The 22,094-nt window shown below is 45.2% G+C and overlaps 1 protein-coding gene across 18 annotated transcripts in view; it reads right to left on the bottom strand.

The window, feature by feature from the left end:
• Positions 1-21,446, bottom strand: part of KIF1B (kinesin family member 1B) — a 174,083-nt gene extending 152,637 nt beyond the window's left edge. For 7 of the 18 annotated variants that reach the window (XM_054439969.2, XM_063668031.1, XM_063668038.1 and 4 more), the window contains exons 1-2: positions 21,026-21,413; positions 15,809-15,855 (exon numbers count right to left, since the gene is read on the bottom strand). The gene's annotated coding sequence lies outside the window, so the exon portion shown is untranslated. Of the gene's footprint in view, positions 1-15,808; positions 15,856-21,025 lie in introns of all 18 variants that reach the window. The other 11 variants (XM_054439980.2, XM_063668002.1, XM_054439923.2 and 8 more) reach the window with 6 other exon arrangements.
• Between the last annotated feature and the right edge of the window lie 648 nt (positions 21,447-22,094).

Here is a 22,094-nt window from a genome sequence, read left to right on the forward strand (position 1 = left end):
AGGGTTCAAGTGATCCTCCTGTCTCAGTCTCCCAAGTAGCTCAGACTACAGGCACACACCACTGTGCCTGGCCTCCCCTACAAATCTTATATTCCCAACAGTAAATTATTAAATAGAAAATTAAAAACTAAAATTTGTTTTCCTTTTCTATTATCTCCTTCTTATACCTAAAAAGTCCCTATTTATTAATAAAAAACGTGACTACAAAGTAACAGGTATCTCTGTGTGTGTGTGTTTCTGGATCGATCTTCAATAATAAATGAAAAACACAAAATGTTTATTTGCTAAAGAAGTTCCTTAAACAGATAACTTTCCACGTGCAAACCACTTACTACTTCTCTTTAAAGAGGTGCACTGGGCCAGGCATGGTGGCTCATGCTTGTAATCCCAGCACTTTGGGAAGCCAAGCTGGGCGAATCACTTGAGGTCAGGAGTTTGAGACCAGCCTGGCCAACATGGTAAAACCCTATCTCTACTAAAAATACAAAAATTAGCCAGGCATGGTGGTGTGCGCCTGTGATCCCTGCTACTAGGGAGGCTGAGGCAGGAGAATCGCTTGAACCCAGAAGGTGGAGGCTGCAATGAACCTGAGATCCCACCACTGCACTCCAGCCCGGGCAACAAAGCAAGACACCATCTCAAAAAAAAAAAAAAAGAAAGTGCACTGAACTCTCTATACATTAATTATAGTGTGAAACATTTGGTTACATGATGTATATATTGTGTAATTAAACAGCAAAGGACAAAGACACTTTCTAGTCAATTCCTTTAACTATGCAGTGACGTCCTTTAACTTCTGGGTTTTCTTTTGTTTTGTGTTTTTTTAAGACGGAGTTTTGCTCTTGTCGCCCAGGCTGGAGTGCAATGGCATGACCTCGGCTCACTGCAACCTCTGCCTCCCGGATTCAACAATGCTCCTGCCTCAGCCTCCTGAGTACCTGGGATTACTGGCGTACACCACCACGCCCAGCTAATTTTTGTATTTTTAGTAGAGACGGGATTTCACCATGTCAACCAGGCTGGTCTCAAACTCCTCACCTCAGATTCACCTGCCTCGGTCTCCCCAAATGCTGGGATAACAAGCGTGAGCCACTGCACCTGGCCAATTTCCTTTAACTTCAGAGATCCCTCAGATATGCCACTGACTCATGGCAGAGTCAAATCATTACATTTCACTACTGAATGAAGTAACAGGAAAAATGTGAACATTTTTTAGAGGAATAGTTTCCCTCCCAACAGAACAAAGCCAACACTACTGTGTGAAAAGAATCCAAGTAAGTAACTTCTGTAAGAAACAACCGGCCGGGTGCGGTGGCTCACACCTGTAATCCCAGCACTTTGGGAGGCCGAGGTGGGTGGATCACTTGAGGTCAGGAGTTCAAGACCAGCCTAGCCAACATGGTGAAACCTCGTCTCTACTAAAAATACAAAAATTAAGCAGGCGTGGTGGCACGCACCTGTAATCCCAGCTATTTGGGAGGCTGAGGCAGGAGAATCACTTGAACCCAGGAGGTGGAGGTTGCAGTGAGCTGAGATAGCGCCACTGCACTCTAGCCTGGGTCACAGAGTGAGACTCTGTCTCAAAAAAAAAAAAAGAAAAGAAACAACCAATTTTTCTAGTCATGAAAAACTCTACACTCTATCCAACATAAAATCTTTTTCAAGAATAACCAAACAAAGGAAAAATCTAAAAAAGAAAAGTAATTACGAATCCAATTATCAGGAACCACAACAGAACTTAAATCTGACCAATATTTTTTCCAGATAATTAGGAATGCTAACCTCCAACTACACAACACTATAACCGATGTGTTCCCAAGAAAAGGATAAATAAATAAAATAAAAACCAAAGTCACTCTCTACCTCAATGCCCTACCCGTCCAGGCTACCATACAGTGGCACAATCATAGCTCACTGTAACCTTGAACTCCTGGGCTCAAGTGATCCTCCCACCTCAGCCTCCCAAATAGCTGTGACTACAGGCACACACCAACACACCCAACTAAGATTTTATTTTATTTGTAGAGACAAAGTCTTGTTATGTTGCCCAGTCTGTTCTCAAACTCCTGCCTCAGCAGCCTCCCAAAGTGCTGGGATTACAGGTATGAGCCACCACGTCTGGCCCCTAATTTTCTTTTTTTTTTTTTTTTTTTTGAGATGGAGTCTCGCTCCATCGCCCAGGCTGGAGTGCAGTGGCACGATCTCGGCTCACTGCAAACTCCGCCTCGCAGGTTCATGCCACTCTCCTGCCTCAGCCTCCTGAGTAGCTGGGACTACAGGTGCCCACCACCGCGCCTGGCTAATTTTTGTATTTTTTTTTTAGTAGAGACGGGGTTTCACCATGTTAGCCAGGATGGTCTCGATCTCCTGACCTCGTGATCCACCCGCCTCAGCCTCCCAAAGTGCTGGGATTACAGGCGTGAGCCACCGCACCCGGCCGTCTGGCCCCTAATTTTCTTAATAGCATCATCACTATGTGAAATTCTTGTTTTTTGGAGCACATCTATTGTCCATATCTCATACTGTCTGTCTCTCACTCTACCACCAGAATGCTCAGAGATCTCCTGTCTCGTTTGCTAGCACTTACAACAGTACCTGACACAAGAACTCAGTAAATGTTGATGAAATGAATGAAATACATTTCCCAGTTGTGAGAATTATCTGTTTAAGTCCTTTGCCTAGTTTACTGATTTTTTTGTTTTTTTAAATGTTTACATATTTTTATATTAATCTTTTTCTATTTGCTACAATGTTTTTTCTAGTCTGTTTGCCATTTTATTTTATATTAAACTGATGGTTCTTTATTTAAATATCAAATATTTTTATGATCACATGTATCAAATGAAAACTTAGCATTTATTAACCTTCCCAATCAATGTAGCATGACTTATATTCACTAGTTGAGTACTATGCCAAGAGAATGAATGATACATTCAGAAAAAGCAAGACATAAAACACATTGCAACCTCCCTGAGTTCCCTTTGAAATACAGCCATCATCTTAACTCTCCTCATGTCCAAAAAACCATTATCTTCTCCCCTAAACTAGCAATCTCCGCCAATCTTCCCTATCAACAGTATTCTCCCAGGCCCCGATACCATAAATGTTGGAGTCATCTTTGTCACTACTCTTTGAAACCTTGTATTATTACCAACATTATTCACAAAATACCATATGGAAACTTCTAAGATACAAAGTTGCTTTATTCTATGCCTCCCTTCCTCTCATTCCCACTGACATTACCTCAATCCATGTCCTTACTACCACATACCCAGGATACTCGGAATAGCTGGACTGTTCTTTGAGCTTTTAGTCTTTGATCCAATAGTCCTTAAACAGAGTTGTATGAAACAGAATGACACGGGGGTCTTTTGAAAAACAAAGGAGTCTAGACTCTCTCAGTCTAGCTAGGCCCCAGACATGGATTTGTTGATTTGGGTTAATTTTCAAAGATTATGCTACAAATACCCAGCTAAGAAGCACTGCTTTAAACCACTGCTTAACCCTGTTGCAAGATCAACCCCTCTAAAGCATGACTTTCAACGTCACTTCCAATAGCAAGAACGTTCTCTTGTTCCTAACATGTAAAAAATACTGCAAATTTATTTTTAAAAATCAAATATATAAATTCATAAGCTTACGATACTTTTTTTTAAAAACTTCATTAATAGATCAATGGTTACAGAGGGAAAAAAATGCATTATCCTGAAAACAGCAAATAAAACAGAACTAAGCATACATCTAGTCTATATAGTCTGTATAAAATATTCCAGGATAACCAAATAGTCAATGAAAGTAAGTTCTTTTTTTTTTCTTTTCTTTTTTTTGAGATGGAGTCTCACTCTGTCACCCAGGTCAGGATGGAGTGCAGTGGCATGATCTTGGCTCACTGCAACCTCCTTCTCTTGGATTCAAGCAATTCTCCTGCCTCAGCCTCCTGAGTAGCTGGGATTACAGAAGCCCACCACCACACCTGGGTAATTTTTGTATTTTTAGTAGAGACAGGTTTCACCATGTGGGCCAGGCTGGTCTCAAACTCCTGACCTCAGATGATCCGCCCACCTCAGTCTCCCAAAGTGCTAGGATTACAGGTGTGAGCCACAGCACCCGGCTGAGGGTAAGTTCTTTACAGAAAAATTCTAGCTAATAAATGCAGAAGAAATGAAAGAATTATAGAATGTTACCTTTTCCCAACTCTTTTTCTTTTTTTTTTTTTGAGATGAAGTTTCGCTCTTGTCACCCAGGCTAAAGTGCAGTGGCACGATCTTGGCTCACTGCAGCCTCAACCTCATGGGTGCAAGCGATTCTCCTGCCTCAGCCTACTGAGTAGCTGGGGATTACAGGTGCCCAACACAACACCAGGTTAATTTTTGTGGTTTTAGTAGAGATGGGGTTTCAACATGTTGGCCAGGCTGGTCTCGAACAAAGGAAATACACAGCTTAGTAAGTATTCTTGCCCCACTCCCCTTAAAATAAAAACTTTTTAAAAAACCAAACCCTGAATAAAATCAAGCTTTAGATCTGACTACCAGTTTAGAAGACATACAGGGAGGAAAGAAGCAACTTAGATGATACATCAAAGATGTAAACAGGCAAATTCAGTATATGAAACAATCTACAGAATAAATCAACCAGTTTCTTCAAACAAATAGCATAATTGGGGAGACAGGGTTTTATAACCCTGGGCTTGTGGGCCAGGCACGGTGGCTCATGCCTGTCATCCTGGCACTTTGGGAGGCTGAGATGGGTAGATCACGAGGTCAAGAAATCGAGACCATCCTGGTCAACATGGTGAAACCCCGTCCCTACTAAAGCACAAAAATTAGCTGGGCATGGTGACGTGCACCTGTAATCCCAGCTACTTGGAAGGCTGAGGCAGGAGAATTGTTTGAATCCGGGAGGCAGAGGTTGCAGTGAGCTGAGATCGCACCACTGCACTCCAGCCTGGTGAGAGGGCGAGACTTCATCTCAAAAAAAAAAAAAGAGACTTGCATTATTTATCAACCAAGTACAATGTATTTTTTGTTTGTTTGTTTGTTTGTTTTTGAGACAGGGTCTCGCTCTGGTTGCCCAGGCTGGGGAGTGCAGTGGCATGATCTCAGCTCACTGCAGCCTTGACCTCCTGGGCTCAGGTGATTCTCCCACCTCAGCTTCCCAAGTAGCTGGGATTACAGGCACACGCCACCATGCCTGGCTAGCTTTTTGTATTTTTAGTAGGGACGGGGTTTCACTATGTTGCCCAGGCTGGTCTCGAACTCCTGGACTCATGCAATCTTCCAGCCTCGGCCTTCGAGTGCTGGGATTACAGGTGTGAACCACCACACTCGGCCTAAAAATACATTTTTTAGATAATCAGGGTAGTCTGAAGATAGGCTGGGTGATATTAAGGAATTTGTTAGGGGATGACAGAACAAGATTGCCAAAATGTTGACAGTTGTTGAATACTGTCGATATTTAAATTTTAAAAAACAAAACAAAACTTTTTTCTTTTGTGTTCTACCTAGGACCTACCAAAGTGTTGAATGTTACAAACAAGACAAGAAAGGCTGAAACCTCCTTGGTGGGCTTTAGATATAAAGGACTATGTATTTGTAACTATGAACCAAAACATTAACATCTCTAATACCTAATGTCCCCAAACATACACACATACATTTTTCTATAGACTACTTGACTCCTCTACCTAGCTATCCTTCCAGCATTTCATTCAGTCTCACACAACTAAAGCCGAAACCTCTATCCCCAAAACAATACCAGCTCTTTGGCCTCCTTTCTATTTCTTTTTAATGTTCTCACCATTCTGCTGTTCTCACACAGGCTAAAAGCTTGCTTTGTCTATCCATCTAATCAGTCACTAAATTACATGGCTTATATCTATACAATCTCTCCATTTCTACCACCACCATTACCTTTTAGGCTTTCAATACTTCTCACCCAAGGCCTTCTTAACCAGCTTTCTCTCTCTTCCTCCTACCCTATCCATACCACACAATATCCCCATTTTCTTTTTTAAAAATATTTTTTATTATCTTTACCAGTTATCCAATTAGGTGAATTATCCCTTTTCATCTGCCCCATCTGTACCACATAATATTGCCAAGATTCACCTTCCTGAAGTACAGATCTATTTCTATCACTGTCCACTTCAAAATCCTCCAAGTTCCCCTCCTGTCTACGAAGCAATGACTGAACTCCCCACAATGGCATTCAAAGTGTTCTGCAACATAAACTACCTATTTTTACAAGCCCACATGAACACCGCCTTCCAGCTACATTCTTTTACAACCACCCACCAGAGGGCTTCCAGAATGCATCCCAAGTTTTTCTGCCCCTGTGTTTTTGCTCCAGCTTTCCCTTTCCCCACTGTGTCCTTCGTCTTGTTCTTTTTAAATTCCAATTTATTCTTCCAGGACCTTCTCACTTGCTCCTGTCTAAAGTCTTGATGGATTCTCTCCACCCCAAAACCAAATACAATTGCTCCTCTATTTAACACTTTTCAAATCACTGACCTTACCCAAGGCAGAATAAATTACTTTTTTTATTGTTTTGTTGTTTTTTTCAGACAAGGTCTTGCTCTGTCAAGGGAATCATGGCTCACTACAGCCTCAACCTCCCAGGCTCAAGCGACTCTCTTGCCTCAGTTTCCCAAGCAGCTGCAACTACAGGCATGCACCACCATGCCTGGCTAATTTTTTGTCTGTTTGTTTAAGACAAGGCCTCACTCTGTCCACCCAGACTGGAGTGCAGTGGAACCATCTCAGCTCACTGCAGCCTCAGCCTCAAGTAGCTGGGACTACACAGGCATGTCCCACCACAGCCAGCCTTAGTCAAGTTTCGAATCCTCTACAAGAGAGGTCCTCAACCCCACAGAGTGGCGCAGGTCTGCGGCCTGTTAAAAACCAGCCACACAGCAGGAGTTGAGCGGTGGACAAGCGAGCATTATTGCCTGAGCTCCTCCTCCTGTGAGGTCAGCGGTGGCATCAGAGTCTCATACAAGTGCAAACCTTATTGTGAACCGTGCATCTGAGGGATCTAGGTTGCACGCTCCTTATGAGAATCTAATGCCTGATGATCTGAGGTGGAACAGTTTCATCCTGAGACCATCACCCCAATCCTGTCTGTGGAAAAACTGTCTTCCACAAAACCAGTCCCTGGGGCTGAAAAGAATGGGGACAGCTGCCCTACAACACAGGATAGGTCTTGAATACAATAGTTACTTTTTTTGGTTGAATTCCTATTTAACTGGATGTCAACAAACTAACATTTAAACAGCATTAAATAAAAAACATAAATTGGGGCCAGGCATGGTACCTCACGCCTATAATCCCAACACTTTGAGAGGCTGAAGTGAAAGAATCGCTCAAGGCCAGAAGTTCAAGACCAGCCTGGGCAACATATTGAGACACTCTCTACCAAAAAACATTTTTGTTTAAATTAGCTGGGTGTGGCGGCATGCACACGGGTAATCCCAGCTACTTGAGAGGCTGAGGTGGATACATCACTTGAGCCCAGGAGTTGGAGGCTGCAATTAGCCATGATTCCATCACTGCACTCCAGTTTGGACAACAGAGCCAACAACATCTCAAAAAACACACACACAAAACAGGCTGGGCGCGGCGGCTCACACTTGTAATCCCAACACTTTGGGAGGCTGAGGCGGGTGGATCACAAGGTCAGGAAATCAAGACCATCCTGGCTAACATGGTGAAACCCCATCTCTACTAAAAATACAAAAAATCAGCCAGGCGTGGTGAAACGCACCTGTAAACCCAGCTACTCGGGAGGCTGAGGCAGGAGAACCGCTTAAACCCAGGAGGCGGAGGTTGCAGTGAGCTGGGATATCGCACTACTGCACTCCAGCCTGGTAAACAGAGCAAGACTCCATCTCAAACAAACAAACAAAAACCATGGTCAGGGCTGTACACTCTGGCTCACACCTGCTGTAATTCTGGCACTTTCAGAGGCCAAGGCAGGCAGATGGCTTGAGCTCAGGAGTTCAAGACCAGCCTAGGCAACATATGAAACCCTATTTCTACAAAAAAACACAAAAATTAGCCGGGCATTGTCGTGTGCTAATAACATCTATCCTTTTTAGAAGTTTATATTTAATTACTTTCCCAAAACAACCTAAACCTAAATATTTTTTCTGATTTTACTGTCTCATGGTAAAAACTTCAGGCCGGGCGCAGTGGCTCACGCCTGTAATCCCAGCACTTTGGGAGGCTGAGGCGGGCAGATCATGAGGTCAAGAGATCAAGACCATCCTGGCCAACATGGTGAAACCCCATCTCTACTAGAAATACAAAAATTAGCTGGTGTGGTGGCACGTGACTGTAGTCCCAGCTACTCCGGAAGCTGAAGCAGGATAATTGCTTAAACCCGGGAGGCAGAGGCTGCAGTGAGCCAAGATCGCACCACTGCACTCCAGCCTGTTGACAGAGCAAGACTCCGTCTAAAAACAAAAAAAATAAAATAAAATAAACACCTTGCAACCATCTTCAAAATTTAGTGAAAATTTTATCCAGTCATTCAAAGCTACAGTTAAGTGGACTACAGAGAGTTATTCTGTCACTTCTCTACTACTATAAACAGTATCCATTATAATAGACATCCATCAAAGATTTAGTTTCAAAACTCCCTGCTCCTTTAAAGAAAAATTATGTAAGTCTGAAATCAAGTTTAAAATCCAGCGAGAAACAATAATTTTACAGACGTGTTTTTTGTTTTGTTGTTTTGTTTTGTTTTGTTTTTGAGAAAGAGTCTTACTCTGTCACCCAGGCTAGATGGAGTGCAATAGCCATCTCAGCTTACTGCAACCTCTGCCTCCCAGGTTCAAGCGATTCTCCTGCCTCAGCCTCCAGAGTAGCTGGGACTACAGGTGTGTGCCACCACACCTGGCTAATTTTTGTATTTTTAGTAGAGACAGAGTTTCACTATGTTGGCCAGGTTGGTCTCGAACTCCTGACCTCGTGACCCACCCGCCTCAGCCTCCCAAAGTGCTGGGATTACAGGCGTGAGCCACCACACCTGGCCTATAGAGTATTTTTAAGAAGTTATAGGAAAACAACATTTCTTAATAATTAGCAAAAAAATACATCTTCCAAGTTTTGAAAGCCAGAGCAGAAAGGTAGAAAAGGTAACCATACATACTCTAAATCACTTACACAGCCTGAGTTCTAAACTGTTCTGCTGACCACTTTTCCTTGTGACATACAATTAGAAGTGTTAGGAAAGTGGAATGGAGCAAAAATTCCAGAAGCATTCACTAACATTAAAGAGACAATAAAACATTTAGGTCTAATTCATTTGAATTTTTCTCAATTTTTGCCCAATTGCTTAATTTTGATCTTGTAGAATTCCCACTTGCCCTCAAAGGCACTTCGGATTATAAGGAATCTAAGGAGAAGACTCAAATTGATCTTTCAGTAAAGTGATAAACAAGAATGAAATAATACTAGTTTTTTGGTTGGTCTGTGTTTGTAACATCCCTTTTCTATAGAAAACAGCCAGGATTATATTCCTAAAAAAATGATCAGTCCATGCCATTGCCTCTCCTTAAAAACCTTCAGTTGGTTGCCACAGCCTCAGAGCATAACCTAAAAGTTCAAGGGCCTCCAAAATCCAACCTACTTCCCCGGTTTCAGCTTTCCTTGCCCAACTCTAAGCCCTCTTCTCCACTAGCCACCACCTTCCTACACTATACACATGGGTTCCTAGAAGCCCAATCTCCCTTCTCAACCTATTACAAGTTCACATCTTTCAAGGACAAGGTCAAATGAGACCATGGAGCTGGATGCATTAATTCATTTCTTAATATCCGTCTGCTTTTCTGAGTAAAAGGGCATACCTTTTTTTTCCTTTGCTCCATAAAATTACTCTACTGATTCCTCACTTTTCCATTTATTTCATTCTGCCCCTATGTTGCAGTCAGTAGTTCCCTTACCTCTCATATACTAATACTTTATTCAGTACATTTGTTAGAATTAAACAGAAATGCAGTCTTTTAAATTCCATACTAGAATTAGCCAGCCATGGTGGCGCATGCCTGTAGTCCCAGCTACTTAGGAGGCTGAGGCATGAGAATTGCTTGAACCTGGGAGGCACAGGTTGCGGTGAGCCAAGATTGCACCACTGCACTCCAACCTGGGCGACAGAGCAAGACACTGTCTAAATTAATTTATTAATTAATTCAATATTAGCACAGTTTGTTATACAAAAACAAATTTGAAACAAGTAGCTATTTAAAAAATAACATTTTCTTCTGAATTACATTTTAAAGTGTGAATTATAATTTAAAGAATAAATATGTACCCAAAAATAAATTTTTGTAGCTAGAGATCCCCTTTTCAGATGCTATGAAAAAGTCCTCCTTATATCACATTTTGCATCTCTCAGTCCAATACTTTCCATGAAGACCAAGCAGGTTTTCGGACCGAACACTGTGCTGCTGACAATGGATATACTGATAAAATGGCCCCCCAAAATTTAAGAATTGCTGTGTGTGTGTGTCTGTATGTAGTCACTATTTATTCTTGATTTTTGACTCTATGGATAAAAGTTAACCATGGGCCATGCTGTGGAAGTTCAAAATGAATCATATATTAGAAAAGCAGGTCGGGCGCAATAGCTCATGCCTGTAATCCCAGCCCTTTGGGAGGCGGAGGCGGACAGATCATTTGAGGTCAGGAGTTCGAGACTAGCCTGGCCAACATGGTGAAATGCCATCTCTGCTAAAAATACAAAAATTAGCCGGGCGTGGTGGCACATGCCTGTAATCCCAGCTACTCAGAAGGCTGAGGCAGGAGAATTGCTTGAACCTCGGAGGCGGAGGTCGCAGTGAGCCAAGATCACACCATTACGCTCCAGCCTCAGTGACAGAGCGAGACTCCATGTCAAAAAAAAAAAAAAAGCTTCTTTCTGTATTCTAACCCAATCCAAGAATCGGACTATACAAGAGTAGTCTCCTGACATATCAGATTTTCAATCTCCAATATGGCTAAACAGACTCAGTCACGCTCCCCAAATGTTTTAACTACTATCTGGCCAGGCACAGTGGCACATGCCTGTAATCCCAGCACTTTGGGAGGCCAAGGTGGGTGGATCACTTGAGGTCAGGAGTTCAAGACCAGCCTGGCCAACATGGTGAAACTCCGTCTCTACTAAAAGCACAAAAATCAGCTGGGCATGGCGGCAGGCGCCTGTAATCCCAGCTACTCAGGAAGCTGAGGCAGGAGAATAGCTTGAACCTGGGAGGCGGAGGTTGCAGTGAGCCAAGATGGTACCATTGCGCTACAGCCTGGGCAACAAGAGCAAAACTCTGTCTCAAAAAAGAAAAAAAACAAAGAAAAGGGGTCTCACTTTTTCACCGCCCAGGTTGGAGTGCAGTGGTGTGAGCGAAGCTCATGGCAGCCTCAAAACTCCTTGGCTGTACCTCAGCCTCAGAAGTAGCTGGGTACTATAGGCATGCATCACTGCCCTGTTTATTTTTTATTTTATTTTGTAAAGGTATTTGAAGAACATTTTTTCCTTTTATTTAAAGAAGCTGTTGAAAACATTTAGTACATATCTATCTACCTACCTATCTATTTATTGAAACAGGGTCTCACTCTGTTGCCCAGGCTGGAGTACAGTGGAATAATCACAGTTCACTGCAGCCTCAATCTCCCAGGCTCAAGCAATCCTCCTCCCTCAGCCTCTGGAGTTATTGGGACTACAAGCACATGCCACCACACCTACGTAATTTTTTTTTTTTTTTTTTTTTTTGAGACGGAGTTTCACTTTTGTTGCCCAGGCTGGAGTGCAATGGCTCGCGATCTCGGCTCACCACAACCTCCACCTCCCGGGTTCAAGTGATTCTCCTGCCTCAGCCTCCCGAGTAGCTGGGATTACAGGCATGTGCCACCACATCCAGCTAACTTTGTATTTTTAGTAGAGACAGAGTTTCTCCATGTTGGTCAAGCTGGTCTCGAACTCTTGACCTCAGGTGATCCGCCTGCCTCAGCCTCCCAAAGTGCTGGAATTACAAGCATGAACCACCGCGCCCAGCCACTAAATTTATCTTTAATAGAGATAAGATCCTGCTTCACTGCCCAGGCTGATATCGAACTATTGGGTGCAAGCAATCCTCTCACCTAGGCCTCCCAAAGTGCTGGGATTACAGGTGTGAGCCACTGTCCCCAGCCCTAGTAAGTCTTTATTTTTTATTTTTTTGAGATGAGTTTCACTCTTGTTGCCCAGGCTGGAGTGCAATGGCACGATCTCGGCTTACGACAACCTCTGCCTCCTGGGTTCAAGTGATTCTCCTGCCTCAGCCTCCCGAGTAGCTGGGATTACAGGCATGCACCACCTCACTCAGCTGATTTTTTTGTATTTTTAGTAGAGATGGGGTTTCTCCATGTTGGTCAGGCTAGTCTCGAACTCCTGACCTCAGGTGATCCGCCTGCCTCGGCCTCCCAAAGTGCTGGGATTACAGGTGTGAGCCATAAGGCCCGGCCTATTTTTTACTTTTAAGGTGGAGTTTTGCTCTTGTTGCCCAAGCTGGAGTGCAATGGCACGATCTTGGCTCACTGCAACCTCCGCCTTCCAGTTTCAAGTGATTCTCTTGCCTCAGTCTCCCGAGTAGCTGGGATTACAAGCACGCACCACCATGCCCGGCTAAATTTGTATTTTTAGTAGAGACGGGGTTTCTCCATGTTGGTTAGGCTGGTCTCAAACTCCCGACCTCAGTGATGCACCAGCCTCGGCCTCCCAAAGTGCTGGGATTACAGGCATGAGCCACCGCGCCCGACGGTACATATCTTTATATCAGGATGTTTATAACAATTTTCTCTTAGAACATCTTTAGAATTTAATACTAGGAAAAAAGGTTTCTCTCGACAAACTACTAGGCTTTCTTTTACCAGAATGAAAATTGTACAATTTATCTTTCCCTTTTTGCATTAAATTCCATGTTTCCAAATTAAATTACAATAACCACATTAGCCGAGGCAACCTATACATTTACTTTTTCTTGTTACATAATTTTTTACTTATTTATATTTTAATAGCTTCACTGTATATATTTGTAGTAAGCTGCTCAAATCCTTTCTAGAAGTAGTAACTGGTATAAATTATAAATAAATAAAAACTTCCTGTAATAGCCTATTCTGCTATTAACACTGTAAATATGTTGTGTAGTCAAAGTTCTAGTTCCTAAAAACAAATAAAACCAAACGACACAGCAAGCTTTTAAAAGTTACATAAAGATCGGCTGGGCATTGTGGCTCACGCCTATAATCCCAACACTTTGGGAGGCCAAGGCGGGTGGATCACTTGAGGTCAGGAGTTCAAGACCAGCCTGGCCAACATGGTGAAACGCTGTCTCTACTAAAAATACAAAAATTAGCTGGGCGTGGTGGCGCATGACTGTAATCCCAGCTACTCGGGAGGCTGAGGCAGGAGAATCGCTTGAACTCGGGAGATGAGGGCTGCAGTGAGCCAAGGTCACACCACTGCACTCTAGCCTGGATGACAGAGCAAGACTCTGTCTCAAAAAAAAAAAAAAAAAAAAAAGTTGCACAAAGATTTATGTTGAATGAATTTAATAGCCATGTGAGCGGCCAGAAAAACAGCAGTTTCAGAAGACTGACACCAGCCCACAAACAGAAGTAGCCAAAAGTTCAAGGAAGAAAAAAACGAAATGAGTAACATACTTAGTACTGCAAAAGTGTGAAGTGTGCCTCCTGGTTTCAGCAATAAAGGCTGGAAACCAGAGCAAGGGCAGTATCCATGAAGTGGAGGGCAGGAGGGGACATTGAAGCCAGCCTGTAATGGGTTGGCACAGAAGTGGGAAATGCCAGTATCCATGACACTGTCAGAGCCTGGCTATGATGAGCAGGAGAGAGCAAATAGGAATGAAAGGATTTTATTGGAAGGAACAGAAACGAAGGAGGGCTTTTCCTCCCCCCAGCCCTTTATTTGTAATAGGAAAGACTTGCACATTTCTATACTTTATTCAATAGCTATTTACTGGGTGCCTACAATGCAACAGGCAGTTCCTGGGGAAAATAATCAGTGAACAAAAAAGATAAACCTCCTTGTCATGGAGGAATTTACATTCTAGTAGGGAGAGGGAAGACATTAAAATTAATAAATCAGGTATAGAGAATCGAGAATGTAATCAGCATCATGGGGGAGTACAGCAAAGTCAGGGGGATCAAGATTGTGATGGTGGGAAGGATTGCTGTGCAGGTGCATAAATGAAGTCAGGGTGGGCCTGCTGATGTGCTGAGATTTAAGCAAAGACTTGAAAGAGGTGAAGGAGTTAGCCAAGCAGATTTCAGGGGAAAAGTATTCCAGGCAGAAGAAAGAGTAAGAGCAGCTGGGTGCGGTGGCTCACGCCTGTAACCTCAGCACTCTGGGAGGCTGAGGCAGGTGGATCACCTGAGGCCAGAAGTTCAAGACCAGCCTGGCCAACATGGTGAAACACCATCTCTACTAAAAATACAAAATTAGCCAGGCTTGGTGGCGGGTGCCTATAATCCCAGCTGTTCAGGAGGCCGAGGCAGGAGAATTGCTTGAACCCAGGAGATTGCACCTCTGCACCCCAGCCTGGGAGACACAGCAAGACTGTCTCAAAAAAAAAAAAAAGAAAAAGAAAGAGTAAGAGCAAGGGCCCTATGGTAGGACTGTGCCTAGTGTGTTCAAGAACAGTGGAAAAGGCTGGGCACAATGGCTCACGCCCGTAATCCCAACATTTTGGAAGGCAGAGGCGGGCAGATCACCTGAGGTCAGGAGTTTCAGACCAGCCTGGCCAACATGGTGAAACCCCATCTCTACTAAAAATACAAAAACTAGCTGGGCGTGGTGGCACATGCTGAGTAATCCCAGCTACTCGGGAGGCTGAGGCAGGAGAATCACTTGAATCCGGGAGGCAGAGGTTGTAGTGAGCCAAGATCAAGCCACTGCACTCCAGTCTCGGTGACAGAACAAGACTCTGTCTCAAAAAAAAAAAAAAGAAAGTGGGGAAGTACTGCAGGGAAAAGAAGAGTAACCAATACTGCAAGTTCCTACAGATTAGAACAGTGCTATCCCTAACAGAGGCCAAGACAGAGTAACCTCTTTCTCACACTGGGGGAAAGAACGGAAGAAAGAGGGCAGAGAAGTTTGTAAGTAGAGGAAGGGAAAGCTCAGGGAGTTCATGCCCTTTTTTCCTATGAGGTGGCAGGCAAGGTATTCTGCCAAGCATGGGGCAGTGAGAGGTTTGAGTCAAGGGGTCCAGATTTTATAATAGCAACTGTGGAGAAATGAGGAGGGAACTAAGCAGAACTGCTCCGACAGGGACCAAAGACAGATTTAAGGGAGACCTCGGACTACACATTAATTGTGGCACTAATCCCCAGCACTATGCAGGTTTCTCCATGACACAGAGTAAGAATGGAGGGTATGGATGGTAGGGATGATGTGAGGCTGGCTTCTGCATAGTAAGTCCTGAAGAATAATAAGAAAGAATAAAAACTGCAAGCAATGCAACCCAGAGGTCGTAGTATAGAAAAGGAAGGAAAAGAAGTAAAATCTGGAAGAGGCTGACAGTTTAGGAGACTTAGAGTGGGAGAACACGCATAAAGTGATTATGAAAGTGAAAGCTATCAATTATCACAGTTTAAGACTTGAAGGTGAATTTGAGACCTTAACATGATGACAAGTTAAAGATGTGGCCATAACACTGAACAACTGGAACAGAATGAAGCCAATGTTTGCTTGAGCTCAATTCAAGAAATTTTACAGTTAACAGTAGTTACAAAGGAAACTCAGCATAGTGGTTACTTACTAGTACTTATGATCTTGGGGAAGTCACTTGGCCTGTTTTAGTTTCATCTGTAAAATGGAAATAACAGTATTTATTTCATATGGCTGCTATTAAGATTAAATTAGTTAATAAACGTAAAGTGCTTAGAAAAAAGCCTGGCACACAGAAAGTGCTCAATATGAGTAAGCTATTTTATCACTATTGTTGTTTCTGTTATTGTTTATTTACATAGTCATTGACATCTGCCAAGATGATGTCAAAAATCTGGATGAAAGAGAGAACTAAGCCAACAATATAGTAATCCAAAAGAGCAATGGGGCTGGGCACAGCGGCTCATGCCTTTAATCCCCCCACTTTGGAAGGCTGAGGTGGATCACTTGAGCTCAGGAGTTCAAGACCAGGCTGGGCAATAAGCAATATAGTGAGACCCCCCAACTCTACAAAAATTTAAAAATTAGCTGGGCATGGTAGCGCATGCCTATAGTCCCAGCTACTCAGGAGACTGAGACAGGAGGATCACTTGAGCCCAGGAGGTCAAGGCTGCAGTGAGCCATGACTGCGCCACTGCACTCCAGCCTGGGCAATAGAGTAAGACCCTGTCTCAAGGGGAAAAAAACGGGCAATGGTAGAGGATAGTATGGTTGAATGATATGCTTTGGTATAAACAATGTGATATTAAATACAAAAAATAGGCCGGGCACGGTGGCTCATGCCTGTAATCCCAGCACTTTGGGAGACCAAGGTGGGTGGATCACCTGAGGTTGGGAGTTCAAGACCAGCCTGGCCAACATGGAGAAACCCCATCTCTACTAAAAATACAAAATTAGCCGGGCATGGTGGCACAGGCCTGTAATCCCAGCTACTAGGGAGGCTGAGGCAGGAGAATCGCTTGAACCTGGGAGGTGGAGGTTGCGGTGAGCCGAGATCGGGCCGTTGCACTCCAGCCTGGGCAACAAGAGTGCAACTCCGCCTCAAAAAAATATAGATAGATAGATAGATAGATAGATATAGATATATATAAATCCATCAAACATTTACAAGCTTGTGACTTCAAACACATATACAAAAAACCACAAGACAATTGTAAAAGTACCAATTGAGTATTAGATAATAAGTACAGTATATGTACATACAACATTACAAAGAATTTTGAAAATGCTCTGACTGGAAATCACGGAAACCATATCAGGATACTAAATTGTACTAAAATGAAAATGAGTTGGAGTTAACTTTATCTCACCATTTCTATATAGAAATGGTAGCCCAGGTGCAGTGGCTCATGCCTGTAATCCCAACACTTTGGGAGGCTGAGGCGGGTGGATCACAAGGTCAGGAATTCGAGATCAGCCTGGCCAATATGGTGAAATCCCATCTCTACTAAAAATACAAAAATTAGCTGGGTATGGTGGTGTGCACCTGTAGTCCCAGCTGCTCGGGAGGCTGAGGCAGGAGAATCGCTTGAACCCAGGAGGTGGAGGTTGCAGTGAGCCAAGATCACACCACTGCACTCCAGCCTGAGTGACAGAGTAAGACTCCATCCCCCCACAAAAAAAAAAAAAAAGGCAGGGCACGGTGGCTCATGCCTGTAATCCCAGCACTTTGGGAGGCCAAGGCAGGCGAATCAGAAGGTCAGGAGTTCGAGACCTGCCTGGCCAACATGGTGAAACCCCGTCTCTACTAAAAATACAAAAATTAGCTGGGCGTGGTGGCAGGTGCCTGTAATCCCAGCTACTTGGGAGGCTGAGGCAGGAGAATCATTTGAACCTGGGAGGCGGAGGTTGCAGTGAGCCAAGATCACACCACTGCACTCCAGCCTGGGCGACAGGGCGAGACTCTGTCTTAAAAAAAAAAAAAAAAAAAGAAAGAAAGAAAGAAGTGGTAAAGTGTGAGTTCCTTGAAGGTAAAGAACTAAATCTCTACATGCACCCTCAGTTAATGGGTAATGCCTATAGTAAAAGAGCATCAATGAATCAGTGGCCCATTAACCAAACAGTTCAACTCCGAGAAGTCCAAGGCATCTTTTTATTTTTAGCAGGCAAAGTCTGAGCCCAGAGTGGAGTGCAATGGCGCTGTCTTAGCTCACTGTAATCTCAAACTCAAGCCATCCTCCCCACTCAGCCTCCGAGGCACTAGGACTACAAACACACACCACCCACATCCAGATTTTTTTTTTTTTGGTAGAGATGGGGGTCCTGCTATGTTGTCCAAGCTTGTCTCAAACTCTTGATGTGAAGCAATCCTCCCGCCTCAGCCTCCCAAAGCACTGAGATTACAGATGTGAGCCACTGGATCCGGCCCAAGGCACCTTTTGCAGGTTTTTCCTACCACAGTCACATCTGTTTAATTTCTCTTCTATCCCGATAAGCTGCACAAAAAAAGTTCAAGAAGTATGCATACTTATTCACACTCTTTCATAGAATCCAGATATTCACCAGTATCTGTTCAAACGAGGCCATCTTTCAAAGAGAAATACATGAAATAGACATAAAATAACTTCAGAGCATTATGAAATTATACCATGTTAGTTTACAAGACCAAAAGTATATGCTTCCTCCTGGAAAAGATCTACTTTGATTAGCAGCCTGGGAAGGGGATTACAAACAGGAAGGCAGGGGGCCCATTGTCCTTTACTTTGTACCCAGGACAAGACCACAGTGGGAAAATGGACTAAAAAGCTTTGGCCTTAAGACAGACTCCGTTGGCAGACTTTCTTGGACACTTATTCCCTGCACGAAATCAAAATGGGAAAGAAGAAAGCGAGAAAAAAGGAAAAGTGCATTCACATCTGGTCTTGAAAAGGAAAAACAGTCTGTTCTAAGCCTTAAAAGCTATACTTAATTGGATAAATTTTGGAAAAACACTCATCAGAGCAGAGCTACACATACTCATAAAATCTAGCCTTCATATCAGATTCACAATCAGGTCTGATTTTACCAAATGCTGAAATTATTTTTAATCAAAAATGTTCAGATCTTTATACTAATAAAGTAACTCTAAAAATTAAAAACTTCGAAATATTTCTAACTTAGGGCATGGAATTTCAAAACAGACATTCTGTATTTCTCTCATATTAGTGTAATGCAAAAAACACTAGTTTCTGTTGAAGTTACATTTGGTTCAACAAGTTTTAAAACTAAAGCTTGATGACAAAAATAACAAAAAAACAGTGTTAAGACTTTGCTTAGCAAAACCTATCCAAATTTTTAAAATGTATATATATATATACACACACACACACACACACACACACACATATATATATATCTACACATTTTTTTTTTTAGCCAGGGTCTTGCTGTTGCCCAGGCTAGCCTCAAGCAATCCTCCCACCTCAGTCTCCCAAATAGCTGGGAATACAGGCATGAGCCACCATGCCCAGGTATTTATTTATTCATTTATTTTTGTAGAGACAGAGTCCCACTCTGTTGCCCAGGGTGGTCTCGAACTCCTGAGCTCAAGGGATCCTCCTGTCTCAGCCTCCCAAAGTGTTGGGATTACAAGGCATGAGCCACCGCACCCATCCCAAAATTTTTTACATAGTTCAACCTGAGAAGTTATGAGAATCTATTTATTAACAAATTGAACTTGAATGAAAGCAAAGGCCACAAAGAAGAAAGCAGGCATGCCATCTCTCCAGCTCCTGTCCACATCTAGGATATAGGAAAGAACAGATCTACAGACTCATGCTGAACCCAGTTATTGATCATCTCCAGACATGCTTACAATACCAACCTATGTGCAATTCTCATATTCCACCTTCAAACAGTACATTAACAACACTTGCTCTATAATCCAACAACCATACCAACTTAATCAGAAAGCACCACCTCACTTCTTAGAGGAACACAAGAAATAGATTTTGTTATGACTAAACTAAGGAGACAAAATGCCAGCCTTTAAATAAAATATCCACCATGATATCACCTCTTAAGAGTTATTCAAATCTCATCAGCACACTTTCATCAGGCTCAGACAGGCACATCATGACACAAAGCGGAATGTTCAATGGTGGCAGAACAGCTGCCCAGAGCAGTAAGAGATATGAGCAAGGGATCTGTTGACAATCTAATTTCAGCTACCTCGAGATTCCACAAAGATGACAGCCTGCGTCCTCAGAAATGCCGCCACTAGCTTCGCCCACTATCAGAATACTCTGGTTTACTTCTTCTCTGCAAGTTGAGCGACTCTGAAAATCTATCCATCCAATGCTCTACGGCTACTCGAGACCTCCATACTGATACAGTGGCCTTAGCAATTCTCAGATTGGCCTATGCACATGTAAAGCATCAGCAGGCCTTTCACAGCCCCCGCACTGGACGCAGAAGATGAATAGAGAAACACGGAATTTCACCCCAACAAGAATGGAATCTTGAAGGCAGTTTACCTTGGAAGCTCATTTAGCAATCAAGGAAAAAAAAAAGGGATCTGGAAGCTCCATTCTGGCGTTAGGGGCGGGAATGTTTTGTGTTGCATGAACAATGACTAGCTTGCTCAAGCAGCCTCCCAACCCCCCACAACTTGGCTTCTGGTCTGGCCAGTCACCCTGAAAGCTGCCAGGGCTGTCACTCGGTGCCTTCCAGCAACTGGACTTAGCTCCTAAAGGATTTGTCAGATCATCCTCCCAATATGGCTGCCCGAGTAATCCCAGTCGGCTGAACGCCGGGACCACACCAGCCTTCCTCACACCTGGCCAGCATCCAACAAGCCCCCTCCCTCCTATCGCACCCCTCTTTCCAGGCCTCGAGCCCTCGGCTCCCCCAGCGCCAAGCGATGACCTTTCCTATCGCCATCTGGCAAAGGGCATAACCACATTCCCAGCCGAAGCCCGATGCCCACCACAAAGGAGGAAAGGGGAGAGGGAAAATGAGAAACGATGGCTTCAAACGGAGCACAGCCGTCCCGGGCTGCAACGTGCGCGGAGCCCAGGGAACGGCCCGGCAGCGGCGGGTCTGGAGAGCGCTGGGCACAGCCGGGGCCTGGCAGCGCGGGGGAAACGGAGGGCCGGTGCAGGGCACTGCGGGGGCCCCAGCCGACCGCTGGACGCCAGCCCGAGACTCGCTGCTGGCCTAGGGAGGGGTCCCCTCCCCCGAGGGCGAGGCTCCCGCACCCGGCGCCCGTCCCGCGCTATCTCCCCTCAGACCCCGCCCGGACCCCGGCCCGGCCGCTCCTCCCCGCGGAAGCGGCCCCCTCCCCAACCCCGCGGCCGCGGCGCCAACCGCGCCAGCCCCGCCGCCTTACCTCAGCTGCGCTGCAGACCGACGGGCGGACCGGGTCAACAGGAGCCGCGGAGTGCGGGGGCGCGGGGGGCCGGGCACCGACGCACCTCAGCTCGAACAGCGGCCGCCGCGAGCCGCAGGGCGCCGCTCCGCAGCCCCATCACGCAGCAGCCCGGCACCACATCGAGGTGGGAGGTGGGCGGTCGGCGGTGGGCGGCGGACAGTAGTGCGCGAGTGCGGGAGGCCAGGGCGCAGCGACGGCCGGCGGTGACTGCTGCGGAGGACGGGGAGCGGCTCCGACGCGCTCGGGCGACTCCCAGGACCGCTGCCGTCAGACTGCCCCGCTTCGGTCCTCGCGAAACTCCGCCCGCAGTCGCCAGCGCGGGACACCGCCCCGAGCTGGGCCGCTGCGCGTCACCTCGTATCCGCCCCGGCGCCCGCGACGGACACGGGCTGTGGCCAATCACAGCACAGAGCTCGGGGCGGCCAGCCAATCGCAGGGGGAGCCGGGGAGTGGGGCTGCTGCGGGGAGCTGCAGGGACATCGAGCGCCCCCTAGTGGCCCTCGGGCCGGCGCAGTGAGTGGGTGCCGGTTGGCCAAAGCCGGAGCCCGGAGTTCCCTCCCGGGTGACCCCCAAGGGCATTCGTCGGAATCAGCCGCCCCCAGCCACTCCGATAATCCGCCTTATACGGGGACAAAAGATTGACTGAGTGGAGCGGGGCGGGGCCCAGGGGTCCTGACGCCCGCAGAGGAGCTGGGATCAACATGGGAGGCGCCGAGAGTGGAATCATTGTCCGTCGGAAAACATCTCGCAGGCGGAACCGGCCGAACGCGGCGCGGTGGGAGCGGAACCCCGAGAAGGGATGAGCGCATCCCGCGGGAAGCTGCCTGGCCTATTCTTACCGAACCCGAGCACAACACCTCCCACGCGCCACCTCGGGAGAGAAGGCGGAATGAGTAATGGAAAAGCATGACTTGGTGGGCATTCCACTTGTCTCCTTGGGAGACCGCGGAAGGGCTGTGAGGAGAGGAACAAACGCTTTGCACCGTCCCTGAGTTAATGAGCCCAGCCCCCTTCTGGGAGATGCCCT

This window comes from Pongo pygmaeus, chromosome 1 (genome assembly GCF_028885625.2).
Source record: "Pongo pygmaeus isolate AG05252 chromosome 1, NHGRI_mPonPyg2-v2.0_pri, whole genome shotgun sequence".
NCBI classification, from domain to species: Eukaryota; Metazoa; Chordata; class Mammalia; order Primates; family Hominidae; genus Pongo; species Pongo pygmaeus.